Source organism: Bos mutus, chromosome 12 (genome assembly GCF_027580195.1).
Source record: "Bos mutus isolate GX-2022 chromosome 12, NWIPB_WYAK_1.1, whole genome shotgun sequence".
Lineage (NCBI taxonomy): Eukaryota > Metazoa > Chordata > Mammalia > Artiodactyla > Bovidae > Bos > Bos mutus.
This window is the reverse complement of record NC_091628.1, coordinates 50,922,978-50,947,548: the sequence shown is the minus strand read 5'-3', so window position 1 is coordinate 50,947,548 and position 24,571 is coordinate 50,922,978. Positions and strand designations below refer to the sequence as shown.

At 39.4% G+C, this 24,571-nt stretch overlaps 1 pseudogene; it reads right to left on the bottom strand.

Moving 5' to 3' along the window:
* Positions 1-18,148: 18,148 nt before the first annotated feature.
* On the bottom strand, positions 18,149-18,528 carry LOC106700640 (histone H2B type 1-L-like; annotated as a pseudogene).
* Between the last annotated feature and the right edge of the window lie 6,043 nt (positions 18,529-24,571).

The window sequence follows — 24,571 nt, the reverse complement described above, 5'->3', positions numbered from 1 at the left end:
GCCAAAGGGCAATTTTGATCATAAGCTAAGTATTATTAAAGGCTTAATACAGAGAGTCTAGGAACTTAGGAAACAACCAGTGGACCGACCCAGTCTTAAAACAGCAGAACAGATTCCACAGAGGAACTGAAATGGGATGGAATGCCTGGAGGTCAAGTGGAAATTACTCAGGCAGAGGGGAGCAGAGAAAGCTCCCCAGGAGCATCAAGGGATACAGGACTATTACAGACCCAGGAGTGAGAAGAAAAATCAGAGTAGGACACAGGAACCAGGCACACAGCAATCATGTCCAGGTCTCCAAACACTTTCCCCAAAGCAGTATAGTCCATGTACCAGTCATTTCAGTTACATTTTTCAAACCGATTGCGTCATTAAGCATTTGGAAGCTATTCCATTCCATATACTGCACTAGTCCCCAAAATCCCAATGGAGAATAAACCAAAGACCGTGCCTTTATCAAGCTTGTGTTGCAATGAAGCACAGGCAATAAGCAAGTCAATGAACACATGCATTTATTAAAATGTTTATTACTGTCATAAAGGAAATAAAGAAGGCACTGTGACAGAGAAAGTAGAGTGAATAAAAAGGCCTTTTTAGAGAGATCATTCAGAGAAGGTTTCTCTCAGTAGAGAACATTTAAGCCAAGTCCTAAATAGTGAGGAGCCAGTCATGTAAAGAGCTGGGGAAAGAGCACATAAGCAGTGGAAAAAATTGTGCTGTGTTGAGGACCCAGGTGTGTCCCCAGGAACCAAAATATGTCCAGGGTGATGGAAACATGTGATGCAAGACTGAGAGTGGTGTGAAAGAAGCATGGCCAGAGAAGCAGAGTTGAATCATTTGGGACTTTGAGGGTCAGCTTGGAGTTCATTCCAAACACGAAGGGAAGAATCCAAAGGGTTTTAAGCAAAGACATGGCATGCTCTGGTTTATATCCTAATAACTTTTTCTGAGAAATTATTGAATGCTGATGATTGAATATGTATACCTATTATTGATTCATCAACAAATGTTTGTAGAATGAGTGAATGAAAAATGATCTGTTCCCTGTTCTATAAACTGAAACTTTCCACTAACTGCCACAGTTTAAGAAGCTACAGAAGGTTGTACTCCAACAAAACAAGGATAAAAATCAATAAAGAGAAAGACATGAGTCCTGGAATCAGCACAAGGAAATAGTACAGTATTATCTGGCCAGCAGATCAAGGTACTTGCTAGAGATGGCTGGATGGCATCACCGACTCGATGCACATGAGTTTGGGTGAACTCGGGAGTTGGTGATGGACAGGGAGGCCTGGCCTGTTGCAATTCATGGGGTCACAAAGAGTCTGACATGACTGAGCGACTGAACTGAACTGAACTGAAATGATTGAGGCAGGGAAGATAGCTGGCTCCAGAAGGGTGTCTTTCAAGAAAGAAATGTAACCGATTATTCAGTTCAGTTCAGTTCAGTTCAGTCACTCAGTCGTGTCCGACTCTTTGTGACCCCATGAATCACAGCATGCCAGGCCTCCCTGTCCATCACCAACTCCCAAAGTTCACTCAGACTCATGTCCATCGAGTCAGTGATGCCATCCAGCCATCTTATCCTCTGTCGTCCCCTTCTTCTCTTGCCCCCAATTCCTCCCAGCATCAGAGTCTTTTCCAATGAGTCAACTCTTCGCATGAGGTGGCTAAAGTACTGGAGTTTCAGCTTTAGCATCATTCCTTCCAAAGAAATCCCAGGGCTGATCTCCTTCAGAATGGACTGGTTGGATCTCCTTGCAATCCAAGGGACTCTCAAAAGTCTTCTCCAACACCACAGTTCAAAAGCATCAATTCTTCAGCGCTCAGCCTTCTTCACAGTCCAACTCTCACATCCATACATGACCACAGGAAAAACCATAGCCTTGACTAGACAAACCTTTGTTGGCAAAGTAATGTCTCTGCTTTTCAATATGCTATCTAGGTTGGTCATAACTTTTCTTCCAAGGAGCAAGTGTCTTTAATTTCATGGCTGCAGTCACCATCTGCAGTGATTTTGGATCCCCAAAAAATAAAGCCTACGCTGTTTCCACTGTTTCCCCATCTATTTCCCATGAAGTGATGGAACCAGATGCCATGATCTTCGTTTTCTGAATGTTAAGTTTTAAGCCAACTTTTTAACTATCATCTTTCACCTTCATCAAGAGGCTTTTTAGTTCCTCTTCACTTTCTGCCACAAGGGTGGTGTCATTATGCTTGACTATATCAGCTTTGTTGAACATTTAGAGGCTTCCCTGGTGGCCATGAATCATAAAGAACAGGACTTCCTAGGTAGCGCTAGTGATGAATCTGCTTGCCAATGCAGGAGACACAAGAAACTCAGGGTTTGATCCCTGGATCAAAAAGATCCCCTGGAGTAGGAAATGGGAACTCATTCCAGTATTCTTGCTTGGAAAATTCCATGGACAGAGGAGCCTGGAGGGCTACAGTCCACGGGATCATGAAAGAGTTGGACACAACTGAGCAACTGAGAACAAACACACATACAGAATACTGAAACATATTCCGGTGAAAAATACAAATGTTAACTTTAACTCTAAGGAAGAAAGGAAAAGAAATTGGAATATCGCAGGATACCATTTGGCTCAACAGAAAACAGGCCCAGGTGTCATTTAAAAACTGCCACTAATTCAACTACATATCTATGCTTGCTTCTGGGAAGCCAGACTAGGAGGGGGAGAGGTGAGGCTCCTGTGTCTCTTTGCTGGGCCTGGTTTTAGAAGTGATGCTGTAGAAAATCTGATTAAGAACTTTACCTATTTATACAAAGTTGGGTCCCAAGCTATCCAAACTGGTTGTAAATTCACTTTACCTGTTCACAAGAGTTATCTCGTGTCTGTACCTTGGCTTGATTGTTGCCTAAATAGCCTAGAGACTATGAGCATTACTCTTTATTTATTTTTCTCCCCTGAAGACTGAAAGTTCCATGTAAGGATATTGAAGTATCTTTACAGAATTATTCCCTTTGAGCATCACTTCTAAATCTGAGAAATGTCTCCATAAACAGAGAGGAAATATGTCTGTTATTACAGTTCCACATTCACTATTTTGCCCTGTCATGACCCAGTTGCAATTATTCATATAATCTCCTTTGTTTCCAATCCACTTTAGTCCTATTAAAGAAAAAAGTGTATGAAAAACTTAATTACTATTTCATCTGAGGATTTCATAAGTTAATTTGGCATTTATGGTTTGCCAAATAAAGTCAAAAATTCCCACCATCACATCTAGCTCTAGGCCACCTTACAGAATCCATTAATAAATTATATGTAGTAGCTAATATTTGAACATAGAGCCAATAATTTCACTTTTAAAATTAAGATTGTGGCTTTTCAAGTGTATTTCCAGAATTCTAATTAACACAAGCTAATGAGCTGAGTACTGGGGGCAAGCCAAGGACACAATTAGAGAAAACTAATGAAAGACCAATAGAATGTAATTATTTTTCAAACCAGAACTTAAAATAACCACTGCTATTTTTAAAGCATGTGATTATGTGACATTGTATGTAGACATGATGACCTCATCAACTTAAAAAAGGGCTACTGAACTCAAGCTTCCTGAGGGTGGGGATTCTTACTGTATTTGTCAAAACTCAACATCCTGTGTTTTGAACGGTGCCTGGCACTAAGTAGATCCTTAAGTATTCTTCTGAATTCAGGAATAAAAATTTAATATACCATATTCTACTAATTGACACTTTAGCATGAGACCAATTGCACTTTTGTTCTGTAGCATGAAAATGAATCATCAGCATTATAACCCTGGAATTTCACCAGATCCTAAAGTTCCTTCTGAATGATCAAAGGTACCACACCATTCATATTTTACTGTAATTTAATAATCCCTTGTATTTTATTATATTCTGATCCTTTGATCAGTGGCCAGGCCTCAAACCTGACAGAACAGTAATAAAGTTCTTGTAGACATTTTTCTTCCCATTGCTTAAAGGTGGTCACAAACTTGTGTCCCTCAAGCTATATCCAGTTTGCAGATATATCTTGCATTATTTGGTCTTGATATCATTGGTGTATATATATATATATATATATACATATAAAAATTAAAAATTGAAATTGTTGGGACCTCCTTGGTGATCCAGTGACTAAGACTCCGTGCTCCCAAAGCAGGGGACCCGGGTTCCATCCCTGATCATGGAACTAGATGCTACATATCATAACTAAGTGTTCTCATACCACAACTAAAGATCCTACGTGCAACAACTTAAGACCTGGCACAGCCAAATAAATACATATTTTTTTTAATTTTCATTGCTATCAAAATTTATGGCAGGTCATTTCATATCAAATTTCAGATGTGTGAAATTTCTTGGGGAACAAAAAGGATAATATCTGATGACACTGTGCTCAAATTCCCACATGGAATCTGTAGGCAGAAGCTGAGCACCACCACTGTCTTTAAACAGAGCAGGTATGTTCTGTGTCGCCATGCTTCCCACCATTCTCTTTCGTCTTCTTAATCAGACCTGTTCATTTCAGTGCTCAGACTGTTGATTCTTGGAGAATAAGAAGGACATGAAATACTTTCCTTTGGCCTCTCTATTCTTTAATATTACCTATAGGAATTCAAGCTTGTAAGTCCTGGCCTAAAGGATAGAGTACAATTGCTTTAGCATGGCAGACTCAGCCCTTCATACTCTGACCAAAAGAAACATGTTCATCTTTATCTTCTCCCGTTACTCTTCATGAAGTTTATTCTAAACAAAATTCATTTCCCTAATAGACCATAACCATTCATTCCTGCCTGTCTTTTGTAGGATCTACATTTGGCCCATTATGCTTCTACAGGAATTCTGTTAATTTTTTCAAATGACATCCCCTCTCCTTCAGATAGTAAATGCACATATGCCAAGAATTTTAATGGGTTCTATGGGAGACAGAAGTAAGCAAGGGACATAAATCCTACCATAACAGAAATTAACAACAAAGTCACCCTTATTAAGAATTAGAATAAAATGTGCTCTTGTCTGCTTTCCTGAACGGTTTGCTCAGGGATGGGTGGGGAGTGCAAAAAACAACCTAAATTTTTTTAATTCAAAAGAAATTTCATATACTGTGTATTTGGTAAGATCTCTCATAAATGCTCTCCCCACCCCCCACACACACACAAAAAAAGATGCACTAAAAACATAGAAACAAACTGAAATTCAGATGAGAAAGTAAATGGCAGAAGAATAAAATAATCTTGAAATAACAGCTTAAAGAGTGACGAGAAGATTAAAAAGTGTCACTGTGGTCACTGCCAATATCTCATCATTTCTAGTTTAGAATGTGAAGTGAAAGGAAAACATAAAGAGTAAACATTGCAGAATGCAGTAAGAAAGAAAAGCTCAGTCAGCAGGTTTGTATGGATTCTGTCAGAGAATAGACATTGTTCCTCATAACTTGTCAATAACCACATTAAGACACTAGCAGTTTTCACTGCATGAAGAATTAGAATTTGAAAATGAAGATGGAAGCAGGGAGGGTGTGGGGACAGAGAAATTTAGCACATGGGGGTTCGCAGTCAGGAACTGAAGGAGGCAGATGTCAGAATCTAGCCTGGCCTTGGGTAGTCAAGGAAATTGGGATCATACCCTGTACTCTCGCTCCCATTCTGAAATCCTCTCTACTCACTTTGCTGATGGCAAAATCATATCCTAATATACCTTCCCATCCAGGTTGCCAGAAGTCAAGAGGGAAACATAGATTTATGATTTTAAACTTCTGATGAGACCTTCAAACAAATGCCTTCTTCCTTCTAAGAGGCTTCCTAATCCTAAAATTTTCAATCTGTTGCTTATAAGTAAAAAATTTGGAGGCACAGAATTTAAAATTCTGCAATGGAGATGCAATTGACATTTCCTACCTCTTCCTAGTGTGATTTTCTTCACAACATCTTCACAGGTGAAGACACCGAGGCTCAATGATTTAAATTCAACTTAAAAACCCAATATATACAGCACTTTGCTTTCTAAAGAGAAAATGATAGAACAACATTTGTTGAGGTAAATTGAACTGTATATATATAACAGAGTTTGAAATAAAAATCAATACAGTAGCATTGGTTTAACAAGAATTTATCAATAACCACATTAAGATACTAGAAGTTTCCACTGCATAAAGAATTAGAATTTGAAAATGAAGGTGGAAGTAGGGAGGGTATGGAGAAAAAAGAAATTTAGCACGTGGGGGTTTGTAGACTTGAAAGATTTTGAAGAAACACACTAAGAAAAAATACTTTTAAATTATGTTGACTATAATGTTCTCCTCTGTCCGTGTGTGTATATATATATGTGAATATGTTTATATTTGAATATATTTAAATATATTTAAGGACTTATATAGATACAGACATATAATTTTAATAATGATGTAGGATTATAAAAAGAATTTCTAGAATACTATCTTAATGAAAAAAATTCCACATTTTTTTAGACAGTGGTTACCTAAATTAATTGTACATAGATCCTGAAGATAATACATTTGCTGACCTGCATGCTAATTTTACCTTATATGCTTTTCCATTATGATCAAGATGAAAAAAAAAATACCATAATTAAAGGCCAACACTGCTCACCTTAGACCATTTGGGAGTTGGTTTGAACTAAAATGATCAGAACCAAACTATGGGTTTCTCTGGTGGCTCACACAGTAGAATCTGCCTGCGATGCACGAGACCTGGGTTTGATTTCTGGGTAGGGAAGATCCCCGGAGAAGGGAAAAGCTACCCACTCCAGTATTTTTGCCTGGAGAATTCCATGGAGAGAGAAGCCTGGTGGGCTACAGTCCATGGGGTCACAAACAGTTGTATACAACTGAGCAACTAACATACACACACACAGACACACACACACACATCCATACTACACTGAATGTAACTGAAGTCATGTGATCTGAATTAACACCACCAGCAACTAAGCAATGCTTATAAACTCGAACTTATGAGAAAATGATAAGAGATTTTTTTTAACAGCATGAAATATAATGAGGTGAGCCATGGTTATAACAATCAATGAGAGAGAACACAGTGTGTTAGGCTTTTACTGCATCTTCAGCTCATCATTCTGGCTGGTGATTTTCACGGTGAAGATGCAGATGGAGATGAAAGCAGTGTTTGCTGCTGCTGCTAAGTCGCTTCAGTCGTGTCCGACTCTGTGCGACCCCAGAGACGGCAGCCCACCAGGCTCCCCTGTCCCTGGGATTCTCCAGGCAAGAACACTGGAGTGGGTTGCCATTTCCTTCTCCAATGCATGAAAGTGAAAAGTAAAAGTGAAGTCGCTCAGTCGTGTCCGACTCCTAGCGACCCATGGACTGCAGCCTACCAGGCTCCTCCGTCCATGGGATTTTCCAGGCAAGAGGGAAAGGCAAAAGCTTTATGATTCTAGAACATATCTTAAGACCCAACTTTTAACTGAAGTCCTTATCACAACATATTTACTCTATGTGCTTAGTCGCTTAGTCATGTCCAACTCTTGGCAACCCCACAGACTGTAGCCCACCAGGTTCCTCTGTCCATGGGGATTCTCCAGGCAAGAATACTGGAGGGGTTTGCCATGCTCTTTTTCAGGGGATCTTCCCAACCCAGAGATCAAATCCAGGTCTCCCACACTGCAGGCAGATTCTTTACCGTCTGAGCAAGATAAAATTTAGAACAATAGAACTATTATAATTATCAGTTCACCTGTTTAACTTACCAACTAAACAAGAGTTCAGAAATGAAAAAGTCAATGCCTTATTCATTTTGTAAGTACAATTTCCAGCACAGTGTACATCACAAGTATGTAGGTATGAAATATTTACTGACTTGCCTCATAAAATTAGACACACACCTAAATGAGAGAATCTAAATATTTGAAGTTTTCCAGTTTGCTAGCTTCTGATTGATGAAAATTTTACTAGTCACAAATGTCCCCAGAGCTTGTGAGCAAGAACTAATAAACTAATGTGGTTTATCCTATAAACCTAGTCGATCCTATAAATGTGTGTTTATGAAATGTTTGAAAGGTAAATTATGCAAATATGGGTTTAAGAAATTTAGACATCATGGATCATTGACCTGTTGGGCCTCAACAGCTTTCTAAAACCATTAGCATCTGTTATGTCAATTCACACTTACAGAGCTAATAAAATGCACATTACTCAACCAAGAGTAGAATTACTTATCTGAGGTGGTCTCCTGTTTATAGGTCCAGATTTATTTTTCTTTCAAGAAGAATAACCAGAACATATTAATTTGAGAGCTGAAACTTGAATATAAGCAGGGAGTTTTTGTCCCTTTCACCTTTAATACCTTTAGACTTTTCAATTTGGCTGACACAGTTCAGAGTAATTGATGGGTTTTCTTATAATGCAAACATCTGAATGTAGAATTTCTAATATACCTATACTGCTACTGAAATATGCATGACTTTCCATTGCTTTTAATATATAGAACTTATGACTTTAAGATGAACTGGAAGTTATGCAGCAATAGAGTTTGTAGAAACAAATGGAAATGAAGAAAAACAATCCTACTGTTACAAATCAACTACAAATTCAATGTCATATTCAGGGCATATGAATAATGTCATCTCAAAATAGTGTATTATTGCAAAGGAAATTTAGCAGTGGAATACAATTGTTAGGAAACAGTTTTCTTTCTGTTAACATCTTATTGAACTTTTTGATTATTAATTTAAAAATCAAGGTTTTTTAAATTAAAAATTTAGATTATATTAAAAGTTAATAAACCATATCAGAACTACCAAAGACGGGAGAGAGATTTTTGCAGACTCATCAATTTGAAAATTATTGGACTCATAAATATAGTCTATGAAATCCCTGTAATAAGTGAAATGAGATACTTTGCAACATTCTCTTTGGAATATTACATTTAGCTTACCAACCTAAAAAATTCTCTCTGGTTTTCTGATTCAACCATCTCACCTTCCTCCTAACATAGATGACTAAGTCCTGTTTCCTTTTTGCCTTCAGATAAAATCACTGCATCTTCTTATGAGAGGTGTGTATTCACACTAAGGAGTCAAAACTTGATCAATTTCTTGGGTTCCTGAGTAACTAACACAGTGGTGAGAATATAATTAAAGTCAGTAAATATTTGTGAAATTAAAACAATAACTCAAAGTAATGTGGTTTTAGTGGTGGACAATGAGCCTTGTTAGGACAGAGATAAAGATCCATGCTGGGAGATATCCACAGAGCCCCTCAATTCACAAACAGGAGCAATGGCTATTCATAGGCTGCTGCTGCTGCTGCTGCTAAGTCGCTTCAGTCATGTCTGACTTTGTACAACCCCATAGACAGCAGCCCACCAGGCTCCCCCGTCCCTGGGATTCTCCAGGCAAGAACACTGGAGTGGGTTGCCATTTCCTTCTCCAATGCATGAAAGTGAAAAGTCAAAGTGAAATCGCTCAGTCATGTCCAACTCTTAGTGACCCCATGGACTGTAGCCTACCAGGCTCCTCCATCCATGGGATTTTCCAGACAAAAGTACTGGAGTGGGTTGCCATTTCCTTCTCCATTCATAGGCTAGAAGACCTTGATGCTGGGAAAGACTGAAAGCAGAAGGAGAAGGGGACAACAGAGGATGGGATGGTTGAATGGCATCACCAACTGGATGGACATAAGTTTGAGCAGGCTCTGGGAGTTGGTGATGGACAAGGAAACCTGGCGAACTGCAGTCTATGGGGTCGCAAAGAGTCGGACATGGCTGAGTGACTGAACTGAACTGACCTGAAAGGACTAATTTACAAAACTACATAAATATTTTAGACCACAATTTATTATTAGAATCTCACTGACATCTGATACTTTTTTAATTTATATTTTAATTGGAGGAAAATTGCTTTAAATGTTGTTTTGGTTTCTGCCATAACAAGGAGAATCAGCCATGATTGTAAGTGTATCCCTTCCCTGTTGAGCCTCCCTCCCCTCCCCCATCCCACCGGTCTAGGTCATCACAGAGTGCCAGGCTGGGCTCCTTGTGTTGTATAGCAACTTCTTACCAGCTATCCATTATACACATGGTAGTGTATGTATGTCATTGCTGCTTTCTCCATTTGCCTCACCCTCTCCTTCCCCCACTGTGACCACAAGTCCATTCTCTACTTCTGTGTCTCCATTTCTTCCCTGCAAATAGGTTCATCAGTACCATTTCTAGACTCCCATATATATATGAATTTGAAGAAAGTCTCAGTGACTCAATATTTTCTAGGTTTCTTTGGATGCTGTTTCTAACTTTATCCTCAGGGTCTAGCTTTATTATACACTTAATAGATGTTCAGAGTGCTTATTTAATATGTAAGTTTCAGGTTGATAGATCAGTTGAACTGAAGTGAGTAGTCAAAATATATGTATTTTCTCATTTAGGTAAAACAACTGATTCAAAAGTTTGATGTAACCTATTTTAGACTGTTTTTATTTAGGGGAGCGGGGGTGGGAGTTTTTTAAATGTAACACTTCACTTCCAAGCTGAAATTCCAAACTACTAACTAAGTCAATCCAAATTATTTAATCAAAAAGAACTATTTATATCTACTTGAACTTTTTCCTGGGCAATATATCCAGTATATAGAGATATGCTATTTAGGCCTTCTAAAGCAGTGAATGAAATGAAAAGTTACTTCTAAATAAATCTGTCAGTGATCCTAATTTGAAAGTAAACAAACTGAGAGTCAGATTGTATCTTACTTCTACCTTGTAGATATTATGCTCCAAAAAATTTGTTGCACTAAGGGAGAGAAGGAAGATTCTTTACATCTGAGCTACCAGAGATGCCCATAGTTTGATTCTAATCAATTTAGTTCAAGCCAATTCCCCAAATGGTCTGTGGTGAGCAGCGCTGGCCTCTAGTTCTGGCATTGTTTTTTCGTCCTGATCACAATGTAAAAGCGGGTACAGCTAGCGTGCAGGTCTGCAAATGCATTGTCTTCAGGATCTATGTTCGTTTAATTCAGATAACCACTAACCATGACCTTCTTTAAAATCTTTAGTTCTTGTGGAAATTTTTTCATTAAAAGAATATTCTAGAAATTCTTTTTATAATCCTATCTCTTTCTTAAAATTATATGTGTGTATCTATAAGATTCCTTAAATATATCTAAATATATACAAATATAAACATATTCACATAGTCATATATATATATATATCTATCTCATATCTCTGTCTCATAATGTGAAGTTTTGTAAAAAACGAAAAAGCCACTCAGGGTTCACTGGCCCACAGTCAAAGCAATGGGTTGGAGGAGATGCACAAAGTGAAGTTTTAAGCTACCGATGGAAGAATTAAAAAAAAAAAAAGGCTGAGCAGTATTTTCATAATAATTGGTATATAAACTGTCCAATTGCAGTACAAATTTAGTTCAGTGGTTTGTTTTTCAGTCAGACTTGGATATTCTCCAAAATATGTTAAGACAAAACTGGTTCTAAAATAATTTTTTGCTTAGGTCTGCATATACCCTACATAACCCTCAAAACTGATTAACAATAATGCCTAATTTATTCTTATCCTAAACTTGTCAGGATCCAAGTATATTACAGCCAAAAGTGTTTAGCATGATTACTATTGCCAGCAAGATGAGATTTATGGTATTGTAACCAATGCCCAAGTATGCCTTGACCTTGGCTCCAGAAAATCCTTATTCTCTCTTCTCATGGTTACTGAGACATGTGGAAACACACACATGCACACACACATGCACATACAATGATCAATGTGAAAAATACCATTTTGTAATCTGAGTCATATCTTAATGCCCTGCGTGTGTGTGTTAGTCATTCAGTCATGTTTGACTCTTGGCGACCCCATGGACTGTAGCCTGCCAGGCTCCTCTGTCCATGGGATTCTCCAGGCAAGAATACTGGAATGGGTTGCCATTTCCTTCTCCAGGGTCTTAATGCCCTAATACTGAGCTAACTGGTAGAAGATGATTCAGTATTCACAGCTCACATCAGCAGGAATTTTACCTTGTCTTAAGTCAAAATTCATACTCTTTGGCTATCCCACTGATAAATAAGGGATTTCCCTGGTAGCTCAGATGGTAAAGAATCTGCCTGCAATGTAGGAGACGCAGGTTCAATCCCTGGGTCAGGAAGATCCCCTGGCCAAGGGAATGGCAACCCACTCCAGTATTCTTTCTTGCCTGGACAATTCCATGGACAGAGTAGCCTGGCAGGCTACAGTCCATGGGGTCGAAAACAGTCGGATATGGCTAAGCGAATTCCACTAGACTAGACTATAATAGTCTAGTGCAATGAGATCCAACCAGTCCATCCTAAAGGAAATCAGTCCTGAATATTCATTGGAAGGACTAATGCTGAAGCTGAAACTCCAATACTTTGACCACCTGATGCGAAAAACTGACTCATCTGGAAAGACCCTAATGCAGGGAAAGATTGAAGGCAGGAGGAGAAGGGGACGACAGAGGATGAGATGGTTGGATAACATCACCGACTCAATGGGCATGAGTTTGAGTAAGCTCTGGGAGTTGGTGATAGACAGGGAAGCCTGGCAGTGCATGGGGTCACAAAGAGTTGGACATGACTGAGCAACTGAACTGAACTGAGACTATGATAAAGAAACTCAGAACAATGAGCAGCTAACTCAGATTAGCATCAAGAAAGAGAACATTTAAACAACTAGTCTATCCCCAGAAGTTTTGCCTGGCTCATCATTAAATAGAGTCATCCCTCAGTATTTACAAGGGATTGATTCTAGGATCCCACATGGATATCAAAATCTAAGAATGCTCAAGTCCCCTATATAAAATGATATAGTATTTGCATATAATCTATGCATATTTACCCAAACACTTTAAACCATCTCTAGATTATCTACAATACCTAATATAATATAAATGCTATGTAAATATTTGCTGCAGAGAACAGATGCATGTTCTGCTTTTTGGAACTTTCTGGACTTTTTTAAACTATTTTAATTCACAGTTGGTTGAATTCATAACTGTGGAACCCATGGATATGGAGGGTCCACTGTACACCTCTAGCTCCTGGAAGCAATGAAGCAGAAGAGAAGAAGGGTTATAGTGTCATGTTTCTGATCACATAGTACCCTCACTCCTCAGTAAATATAGTCTGCTCAAAGGAAGAGTGGTAAGTGAGCACATGGCTTCCCCAGCTGTGCAGGATGCTACCAAAGAAACCCATCTCAATCTTGAAGCCCTCAGAGCATTAAAGCAAGATCTTCAAGACTGGGGAGTGGGAGGAGGTAGGAAGGAGACAGAAAAAGAGGCAGATATTATCAGACATCATGAAAGAGACACAATTTCTGCTGACATGTTCTAGACTCCAGTGTGAAGCCTGCCCATGAGCTTCTAGAAAAATCTCACTCAAGCACCCTGAGTGCCAAACCCACACCTGCCCCAACTCTACAGCCAGCTCTTTATATGAACTCCTGAGGGTGGTGGTGCAAGAAAGTTCAATTAGGGAGTGCACTCAGAAAACAGGCTAGAGTCTGCAAGCAAGGAAATAGGAGATAGTTGATATATGTATCATGCTGGTATAAGATGTCCCAGGGCTTCCCAGGTGGCGCAGCTGTAAAGATGTCTACACTGCCGTGTTTACTGCAGCATTATTCACAATAGCTAAATATGGGATTCTTCCATCTGAACAACAAGGATACACCTTGAAGGCATTATGCTAAGTGAGATAAGTCAGGAAGTTGAAGACAAATACTGTAAGATATCACTTCTATGCGGACTCTTAAAAAAGCTGAACTCATGGAAACAAAATAGAAAGGTGGGCAGCAGGGGCTGATGGTTGGGAAAATGCAGATATGTTGGTCAGATGGGGAAAACTTAGAAGGTGAATAAGTTCTGGAGATCTAATACACAGCAATGCAATTATAGTTTAAAAATAGTCTATTATATACTTCAAATTACTAAGAGACTAGGTCATTAATGCTCTCAGTACAAAAAGAAATTATAATTATGTGACATGATAGAGGTTTTAGCTAATGCTACAATGGTCATATTATAATACACAAATGTATCAAGTCAACACATCATACACCTTACGCTACAAAGTGTTATATGTTATTCATATATTCAATTTTTAGTATGAAAAAGTTTTGGGTTGAAACTATTTATTACAACTTTATTGTAATAGTCTTTTACATCTTTATGTATATCTGTTCAGCATTTGTCTGTTTCTACATATGCAGGCACGTATGTGAGTTTATACACATGTAATATAAAAGTAACATTATACCGTATACACAAATGTAGACTATATACTATAAATAAGTATGTATAAATAATTCCATTACTTGATTCTTATTTATTTTTTGATGTATTAAAAGGATTTTCTCATATTATTAAATACGCTGTCAAGTATATTTTTAAGGGCTGCATATTAATCAGTTGGATGAGCCCTTATTTATATTAGCTATCACACTCCTTGGAAGGAAAGTTATGACCAACCTAGATAGCATATTTTTATTTTTTTATTTTTTAACTTTACAATATTGTATTGGTTTTGCTATATATCGAAATGAATCCGCCACAGGTATATATGTGTTCCCCATCCTGAACCCTCCTCCCTCCTCCCTCCCCATACCATCCCTCTGGGTTGTCCCAGTGCACCATATTAAAAAGCAGAGACATTACTCTGCCAACAAAAGTCTGTCTAGTCAAGGCTATGGTTTTTCCAGTGGTCATGTATGGATGTGAGAGTTGGACTGTGAAGAAGGCTGAGCGCTGAAGAATTGATGCTTTTGAACTGTGGTGTTGGAGAAGACTCTTGAGAATCCCTTGGACTGCAAGGAGATCCAATCAGTCCATTCTGAAGGAGATCAGCCCTGGGATTTCTTTGGAAGGAATGATGCCAAAGCTGAAGCTCCAATACTTTGACCACCTCATGCGAAGAGTTGACTAATTGGAAAAGACTCTGATGCTGGGAGGGATTGGGGGCAGGAGGAGAAGGGGACGACAGAGGATGAGATGGCTGGATGGCATCACTGACTTGATGGACATGGCTTTGAGTGAACTCCGGGAGTTGGTGATGGACAGGGAGGCCTGGCGTGCTGCAGTTCATGGGGTTGCAAGGAGTCGGACATGACTGAGTGACTGAACTGAACTGATCACACGATATTGTATGTTTAGCTTGTTCTCTAATTTTTCCTATACTATAAATAGCACAAAACTATCCATGATTGAATGAAATGAAACTACTTATTATTATACTAGTAATGGTGAATACATGTCATTATATATTTTTCAAAACCCATACAATGTACAACACCAAGCATGAACTCTCATGTAAATGACAGGATTTGCATGATCATGGTGTGTTAATGTAAGTTCATGAACTGGTGTGTGACATTGATGGTGGGGTGGTTGTGTGCCTGGAAGTCAGGGAGTGTGTGGAAATTCTCTATACTTTTCACTCAACTATGCTGTGAACCTAAACCACGCTAAAAACTAAAGTCTAGAGACTTCCCTGGGGTGAAGTGTCTGAGATCCACACTCCCAATGTGGGAGGCCCCGGTTCAATCCCTGGTCAGGGAACTAGATCCCATGTGCTGCATCTAAGACTTCGAATGCTACAACTAAGACCCAGCACAGCCAAACAAACTGAGGGGGGAAAAAAGTAAATAAATAGAAAAAAAAATTTTTTTAACATCAGAGAAGGCAATGGCAACCCACTCCAGTACTCTTGTTTATTTATAAACAAACCATCATAGATCCATGATTGTATATGAATCTGTGTATCTCTGATAACCATTTTAATATATATACTTCTAGATGGGAAAGTTCCAGGTCAATGATCATGTTCATTGTTTTTAAAAGTTTAACCAGTAACACTGTCATCAACATTAGAAAAGCATCCTTTTCCTTTCAACCTTTCTCATATCGGCATTGTGGGAATTTTAGTCTCAACATCTGATTCACAGAATAGCTTCCTGTGCTGCAGCAGGAAAAATCACTCTAGTCTGAGTCCAAATCCTTGGATTTACATCTATCTGTTTCATGAGGTTCCACCCACTCTCCCTCTCCGGGCTTCATCTTTATTACAGTATTCTTCTGCACACATTTATCTTGGATATCTTACTCACCATTATTGCTTCATCAATATCTCTGTAAGGATTCTTGTATTCTAAATTTATCTCTGAATATCAGTTTTCTAAAACTTAATGTTCGTAGAATATGCCCAGCTGAATGACTCACAAGTATCAAAATCACATTTTAAAGCCAAAATCCATTATGTTCCTCAACTGACCTTGCTTTTCTTCCTACATTTTTCATTTTTAGGAAATGGCACCATCAATCATCAAGATACTCAGAAACCTTGGAATCATTTAAAATTTTTTTCTCAACCCACAGAAGTTCTACTAATTTTGTCAAAATTAAACAGTAAATATTATACAGCGCTTACTATTTTCCAGGAGCTATTCTAATCATTCTTATATACATTAACTTATTTAATCTTTGTAACAAGTATTATTACCTCCTTCTTCAGTTCAGTTCAGTTCAGTCACTCAGTCGTGTCCAACTCTTTGCAACACCATGAATCGCAGCACACCAGGCCTCCCTGTCCATCACCAACTCCCAGAGTTCACTCAAACTCATGTCCATCGAGTCAGTGATGCCATCCAGGCATCTCATCCTCTGTCATCCCCTTCTCCTCCTGCCCCCAATCCCTCCCAGCATCAGAGTCTTTTCCAATGAGTCAACTCTTCGCATGAGGTGGCTAAAGTACTGGAGTTTCAGCTTTAGCATCATTCCTTCCAAAGAAATCCCAGGGCTGATCTCCTTCAGAATGGACTGATTGGATCTCCTTGCAGTCCAAGGGACTCTCAAGAGTCTTCTCCAACACCACAGTTCAAAAGCATCAATTCTTCAGCGCTCAGCCTTCTTCACAGTCCAACTCTCACATCCATACATGACCACAGGAAAAATCATAGCCTGGACTAGACGGACCTCTGTTGGCAAAGTAATGTCTCTGCTTTTGAATATGCTATCTAGGTTGGTCCTAACTTTCCTTCCAAGGAGTAAGCGTCTTTTAATTTCATGGCTACAGTCATCATCTGCAGTGATTTTGGAGCCCCAAAAATAAACTCTGACACTGTTTCCACTGTTTCTCCATCTATTTCCCATGAAGTGATGGGACTGGATGCCATGATCTTCGTTTTCTGAATGTTGCGCTATAAGCCAACTTTTTCACTCTCCACTTTCACTTTCATCAAGAGGCTTTTTAGTTCCTCTTCACTTTCTGCCATAAGGGTGGTGTCATCTGCATATCTGAGGTTATTGATATTTCTCCTGGCAATCTTGATTCCAGCTTGTGCTTCTTCCAGTCCAGCGTTTCTCATGATGTACTCTGCATATAAGTTAAATCAGCAGGGTGACAGATGAGTAAACTGAGGTTATTTAGTTGATAAGTCGTGTCCGACTCCTTTGTGATCCCATAGGCTATAGCCCACCAGGCTCCTCTGTCCATGGAATTTCCCAGGTAAGAATACTGAAATGGGTTGCCACTTTTCTCTCCAGGGCATCTTCCTGACCTAAAGATCAAACCTGCATCTCTTATGTCTCCTGCAATAGCAGGCAGGTTCTTTACCACTGAGCCACCAGCAAGCCCAGGTAAACTGAGGTACATGGTTGTTAAAGAACTTGCCAAGATCATACAGATCCAGAAATCAAGCTGAGGCAGTCTGGCTCCAGAACCTATGCTCCTCCTTACTACAATATGTTCCCTCTTCAATCAAACGTTAGGCTAGCTACACTAAATTCTTCAGGAACTGATCATTACCAGCCTGTCAAATATAATCTTCCTACCCTCCACCCTATGCTTTCTGAATTCCAAACATTTGTAGTTCATAGTAGCAACAGATTTATTCTTCTATAACTTTGCTCATGCTTTTCCTGCTACTTAGAAGACCCTTCTCATCCCTTCCATCTTGCTGCTCTGTTAACATCTAATAATTCAGTAAGTCTTAGCTCAGATGTTCTCAACCAAAAGTGAGTGAAGTCGCTCAGTCATGTCCGACTCTTAGCTACCCCATGGACTACAGCCCACCAGGCCCTCAGTCCACGGGATTTTCCAGGCAAGAGTACTGGAGTGGGGTGCCATTGCCTTCTCCATTAACAGCAGCTAGGCATATTATATTTACTTGGAGCTGGTATACTTGGTGACAGCTTTAGTGCCCTCAGACATGGCGTGCTTGGCCAGCTCCCCAGGTAGCAGCAAGCGCACGGCGGTCTGGATCTCCCTGGATGTGATAGTTGAGCGCTTGTTGTAATGCACCGGGCGCGATGCCTCACCAGCGATGCGCTTGAAAATGTCGTTAATGAAGGAGTTCATGATTCCCATGGCCTTGGACGAGATGCTGGTGTCCGGATGGACTTGCTTCAGCACCTTGTACAGGTACACGGAGTAGCTCTCCTTGCGGCTGCACTTGCGCTTCTTGCCGTCCTTCTTCTGGGCCTTGGTCACAGCTTCTTTAGAGCCCTTTTTGGGGCAGAAGCAGACTTAGCCAGTTCAGGCATGTCTATAAGGACAACACCCAACAACACAGAAAGATCTCTCAACCAAAAGCATTCCTCAAATACCCACACTGGCATGCAGGTTTCTTTTCCATATCTTCATAGTCCCCAGTATACTGTTCTCTTTTCAGCCACCATCTTCTGTTGATATCATTTAATTACTGATAAGCCATAGATTTTTCAAAGAATAGAGGGTTTTTTTAATCTTCAATCTCTTAGCATCTATTTAAATGTATGACATGTAAAATTTTATATATGGTGAGGTCTTTAACTTTGCTACGGAGTCTTGCAGATGAAGTTAATATACCATCTCCATCACTTACCTATTTTATGACCTTGAGCAAGATATTGGTTGTCTATAATGCCACTATCCCAGAAAAATGTTGTTACATATTTTCCTATGGCCACTATGTTGCTGACAAAAAAAGCAGGCAGAAAAATGTGTGAACTTCATCCTATTCAATAGTGTAGCCAACATTTATCTAGTTCTAAGAAATCACTTAGCCTTCTGAAAAGACATATAGCCCACAATATAATGCAGTCGATCTAAGCCATTAACTTAAGAATTAATGAGAAAAAAAATCTTCAAAATGCCAATGGATATCAGACAGATAATGAAAATCCATGATAAGTCTGCATTCCCTGGGGTTCTAATTAAGGGTTTCCTGGTTGCAGTTAACACACAACAGAGATTTGCTCTGGCTAGATTAAGTATAAAGGAGAATTTATGGGGAGAGTGCTGCTGTTTCTCAAGATACTGCAGAAGGAATTGAACAAAAACTTTCAGGAGAGGAAGAATCGAAGGTAACTTGAAGGAATCTCGTACAAGATACCAAGAATATGTTTACTGCTAGAGAACTACCATTTGAGTGACTCAACTCTCATGAGTCATAAACATTATGTCTCACTGTTTTCATATTTCATTTTCTTTTAAAGAGAATGTATAACCCAGTTTGTATCAGAGGCCCTGGTCAAAGGTGATTGTCATATATTGTAGAAAGCGATCCCAAAGAAAGGAGAAAGTGCCATGAGCTGGAAAGCATCTTATGTAGCTGAGATATTCAGCCTTAAAACAGATTACTTCTTTTATAATTAATACAATAAGACATCAAATAACTGTTCTACTTATTAAGTTGGAGACAACCAAAATAATTGAAAAGAGAAATAAAAACATCTTCCTTGGTGTTAGTAAAGTGTGAAGGCTTTCCGAGATAGAAAGAATTCCTTTTTTCTTTTTCCTATAATTTTATGTATTTATTGATTTTTGGCTGTACTGGGTCTTCACTGATGTGCAGGCTTTTTCTCTAGTTGTAGCAAGCAGATCAGGGGCTACTCTCTAGTTGCGGTGTGCGGGCGTCTCATTGCGGAGCCTTCTCTTGTTGCAGAGCACAGGTTCTAGGTACGCAGGCTTCAGTTGTTGCAGCTCCCAGGCTCTTAGGCACAGGCTCAATGGTTGTGGTGCATGGGTTTAGTTGCTCCACAGCATGCTTGATCTTCCCAGACCAGGGCTTGAACCCATGTTTCCTGAATTGGCAGGTGAATTCTTTCCCTCTGGGTCACCAGGGAAGTTCCAGAAATAATTCTGAGATAAATATTTTTTGATACTAAAAATGAAGTCAAATGGTAGAAAATGTTACAAATTGGCAGATAATTTATCTCTTGTTATTGTTCAGCTGCTCAGTTGTGTCCAACTCTTTGCGACCCTGTGGACTGCAGCACTCCAGGCTTCCCTATCCTTCATCATCTCTTGGAGCTTGCTCAAACTCTGCATCCCTATGTATTTATCTCTGCATCCCCACAAATTTATCAAATTTAGCTCTGCATCCCCCCAAATGTGGTAGAGATGGACAACTGTCTACAAGAATTTTTTTCTTCCTCTTTCAAGTTATAGAATCATTGCAAGGTTGCCAATGCACAAACACGGGCTCCATTTCCCAGGACTATTTGTACATATCTACTTGGGGCCATGTCTTTAGTTCTTACCAATACAGTGTGCATGGAATATGTGTGTTACTATCCACACAGACTTAAGCCCTGAGCCTTCTCCGTGTGCTTTTCCATTTCTACTGATTGGTTCTGGAAAATTACAGTACCGATGGAAGAGCCAATATTTCTGAAATACCTCATGGAAGAACGCCTCCCACCAGCCAGCAACGACTACATGAACAAGACATAAGGTACTAAGAGTTGGGGGTCCATTTATCACTGCAGATAGCATTAATCCAGAATCGATTCCAGAAGAGGCTGGAAAAGCTGGAAGGAGATACTGTTTTGGATGAAAATTGCTGGATTAAGCAAAATATTACAGGAAAAAGATAAACTCAGGCAAAAATTGGCTGGTTTGAGAAGTAGAAAAAAAAAATTTATAAAATCTGATTGCTTCCAGACCTTGTATATGTAGAAGGTGGGAGATAAAATTTAAAAGTACTTGGTGCAAAAAAAAATTAAAAAACCTGTTAAGATTTTTCAGTTAAACAGTTTAGCCTTATGAAAAGAAACGATTAAGGCTATTGTCTTCTTAGTCAAAACGATTGTTTCAGATGACTTCAAGATAGCAGTCATTACATAAGAAAAAAAGACACAAGGACTAAGAGTCAAAGAAATAATGCATGTTGGAGAACTTTACCCAGGAAATTACACTGGGGGAGGGGGAAGGGTGAATCCTGACAATGGAACTGACTGGAAAGAAATAAAGCAGATGTTTGGTGAAAGAAACCACAAGTATATCCTTGAAAAGTCTTTGACTGTTAAGACTTTCAAACAGCTCTGAGGATACCTGCTGAAAATTTGAATAAGCAGAAAGCAAATGGAAAATTTGAACAAATACAAAGCATGATGCTCTCACCAATACCCAGTTCAGGTACCCATGGAAGATAATGGAAAAGAAGATGGTGCTGGTGGCCATGGAGTGAAATGAACAAGAGTTCCTTCCAGAATTAGATCAAGTACCTAAATAAGGATTCTCTTTTGGCAGAATTCTTCAGTCAGGATTCTCTCATCGCTGCTGACTGTTAGGGGAAACACACTGACTGAAACCGCCCACCCTGGCCAGGCACCATAGTAACCACTTGCACGAGTTGTTTTAGGACAGGAGGTCCTGGTAAGGAACACGGAACTAATAAGCCACCACCAACCAGGAGAGTTCAGGAAAGGTCAAAAGGAGACACCACATGTCCAACTGCCTCTCAGAATCCTCCTCAATGGCGTCCATCTTGGCGGGACAAGGCATGCACCACCAGGAAGGACTCTGAGTCAAAATGATTGGCGAAAGACAGCCCATCGCCATAAAATTTGCAAGCCATGTGGCAGAGCAGTTCTCCTGCATTCCCTTGCCCTACTTCTCTCCTCCCTGGCACCCTTTGCTAATAAAATCTCTTGCTTTGTCAGCACATGTGTCTCCTTGGAAAATTCATTTCTGAGTGTTAGACGAGAGTCCCCTTTTGGGCCCTGGAAGGGGTCTTCTTCCTGCAACATGACCAGTAATTATTGTTGTCAATTCTTCCTTTTCTAGACTGGTGCCTATACTCCACCATTATATATTGTGTATATATGTACTTAGCAGGGTGTAAGGAAGTAAGATAACCTGTCTTTAGTCTATAAGTTGCCAGATTTTCAGGAGACCCATCTGGATCTGATAGAAATGATTGACATTGTCCAGGAATACTGGATTTTGAAATAGATAAAGGAATAAAATTGAGCACTTAAGCTATCCCCCTTGAAGAGGAGTAAATCTGCAAAAAGAAGAGCACAAGTTTACAAGTGGATATTTGGTAGCCAGAAAGGAAGACTCTGTAGAGATGGTTAGTTGGCAGGCAAAATAATATGTTTCCCCAGCAGACAACAGTTTCTGTTCCCTCCCTTTGTATTTAGCCATGTGGCAATTATTTATTAATGGAATGAGAGGAGAAACCTATGAGTTTCAGGCCAAGGTTTTGAAGAAGCAAGTATTTTTTTTATTATGAAAATGATTTATTTGGCTGATATTTTCAGCTTATCTTTTTTAAATTAATTTATTTTAATTGAAGGATAATTACTTTACAATATTGTGATGGTTTATGCCATACATCAACATGAATCAGCCACAAGTGCACATGTGTCCCCCCATCCTGAATCCTCTTTGCACCTCCCTCCCCACCCCATCCCTCTGGGTTGTCCCAGAGCACTGGCTTTGAGTGCCCTGCTTCATGCATCAAATTTGCACTGGTCATCTATTTTACATATGGTAATATATGTGTTTCAAAGCTATTCTTTCAAATCATCTCACCCTTGCCTTCTCCCACAAAGTCCAAAAGTCTGTTCTTTATATCTGTGTCTCTTTTGCGGCCTTGCATATGGGGTCATCGTTATCGTCTTTCTAAATTCCAAATAAATGTGTTAATATACTGTATTGGTGTTTCTCTTTCTGACTTACTTCACTCTGTATAATAGGCTCCAGTTTCATCCACCTCATTAGAACTGACTCAGTTGTGTTTCTTTTTATACCTGAGTAATATTCCATTGTGTATATGTACCACAGCTTTCTTATTCATTTGTCTGCCAATGGACATCTAGGTTGCTTCCATGTCCTAGCTATTGTAAACAGTGCTGCGATGAACATTGGGGTACATGTGTCTCTTTCAGTTCTGGTTTCCTCGGTGTGTATGCCCAGCTGTGGATCGTTGGGTTATGTGGCAGTTCTATTTCCAGTTTTTTAAGGAGTCTCCACACCATTCTCCACAGTGGCTGTACCAGTTTTCATTCCCACCAACAGTGTAAAAGAGGGTTACCTTTTATCCACATCCTCTCCAGTATTTAGACTGTTTGATGGTGGCCATTCTGACCGACATGAGATGATACTTCCTTGTAGTTTTGATTTGCATTTCTCTAATAATGAGAGACATTGAGCATCTTTTCAAGTGTTTATTAGCCACCTGTATGACTTCTTTGGAGAAATGTCTGTTTAGTTCTTTGGCCCACTTTTTGATAGGGTTGTTCATGTTTTTGGTATTGAGCTGCATGAACAAAGCTGGTGGAGATAATGGAATTCCAGTTGAGCTATTACAAATTCTAAAAGATGATGCTGTGAAAGTGCTGCACTCAATATGCCAGCAAATTTGGAAAACTCAGCAGTGGCCACAGGACTGGAAAAGGCCAGTTTTCACTCCAATCCCAAAGAAAGGCAATACCAAAGAATGCTCAAACTACCGCACAATTGCACTCATCTCACACGCGAGTAAAGTAATGCTCAAAATTCTCCAAGCCAGGCTTCAACAGTATGTGAACTGTGAACTTTCAGATGTTCAAGCCATATTTAGAAAAGGCAGAGGAACTAGAGATCAAATTGCCAACATCTGTCCATTATCAAAAAAGCAAGAGAGTTTTGGAAAAACATCTACTTCTGCTTTATTGACTATGCCAAAGCCTTTGACTGTGTGGATCACAATAAACTGTGGAAAATTCTGAAAGAGATGGGAATACCAGACCACCTGATCTGCCTCTTGAGAAATCTGTATGTAGGTCAGGAAGAAACAGTTAGAACTGGACGTGAAACAACAGACTGGTTCCAAATAGGGAAAGGAGTTCGTCAAGGCTGTATATTGTCACCCTGCTTATTATATGCAGAGTACCTCATGAGAAATGTTAGGCTGGATGAAGCACAAGCTGGAATCAAGATTGCTGGGAGAAATATCAATAACCTCAGATATGCAGATGATACTACCTTTATGGCTGAAAGCAAAGAGGAACTAAAGACCCTCTTGATGAAAGTGAAAGAGGAGAGCGAAAAAGTTGGCTTAAAGCTCAACATTCAGAAAACTAAGATCATGGCATCCCGTCCCATCACTTCATGGCAAATAGATGGGGAAACAGTAGAAGCAGTGTCAGACTTTATTTTTGGGGGCTCCAAACTCACTGCAGATGGTGACTGTAGCCATGAAATTAAAAGACGCTTACTCCTTGGAAGGAAAGTTAGGACCAACCTAGACAGCGTATTCAAAAGCAGAGACATTACTTTGCCAACAAAAATCCATCTAGTTAAGGCTATGGTTTTTCCTGTGGTCATGTATGG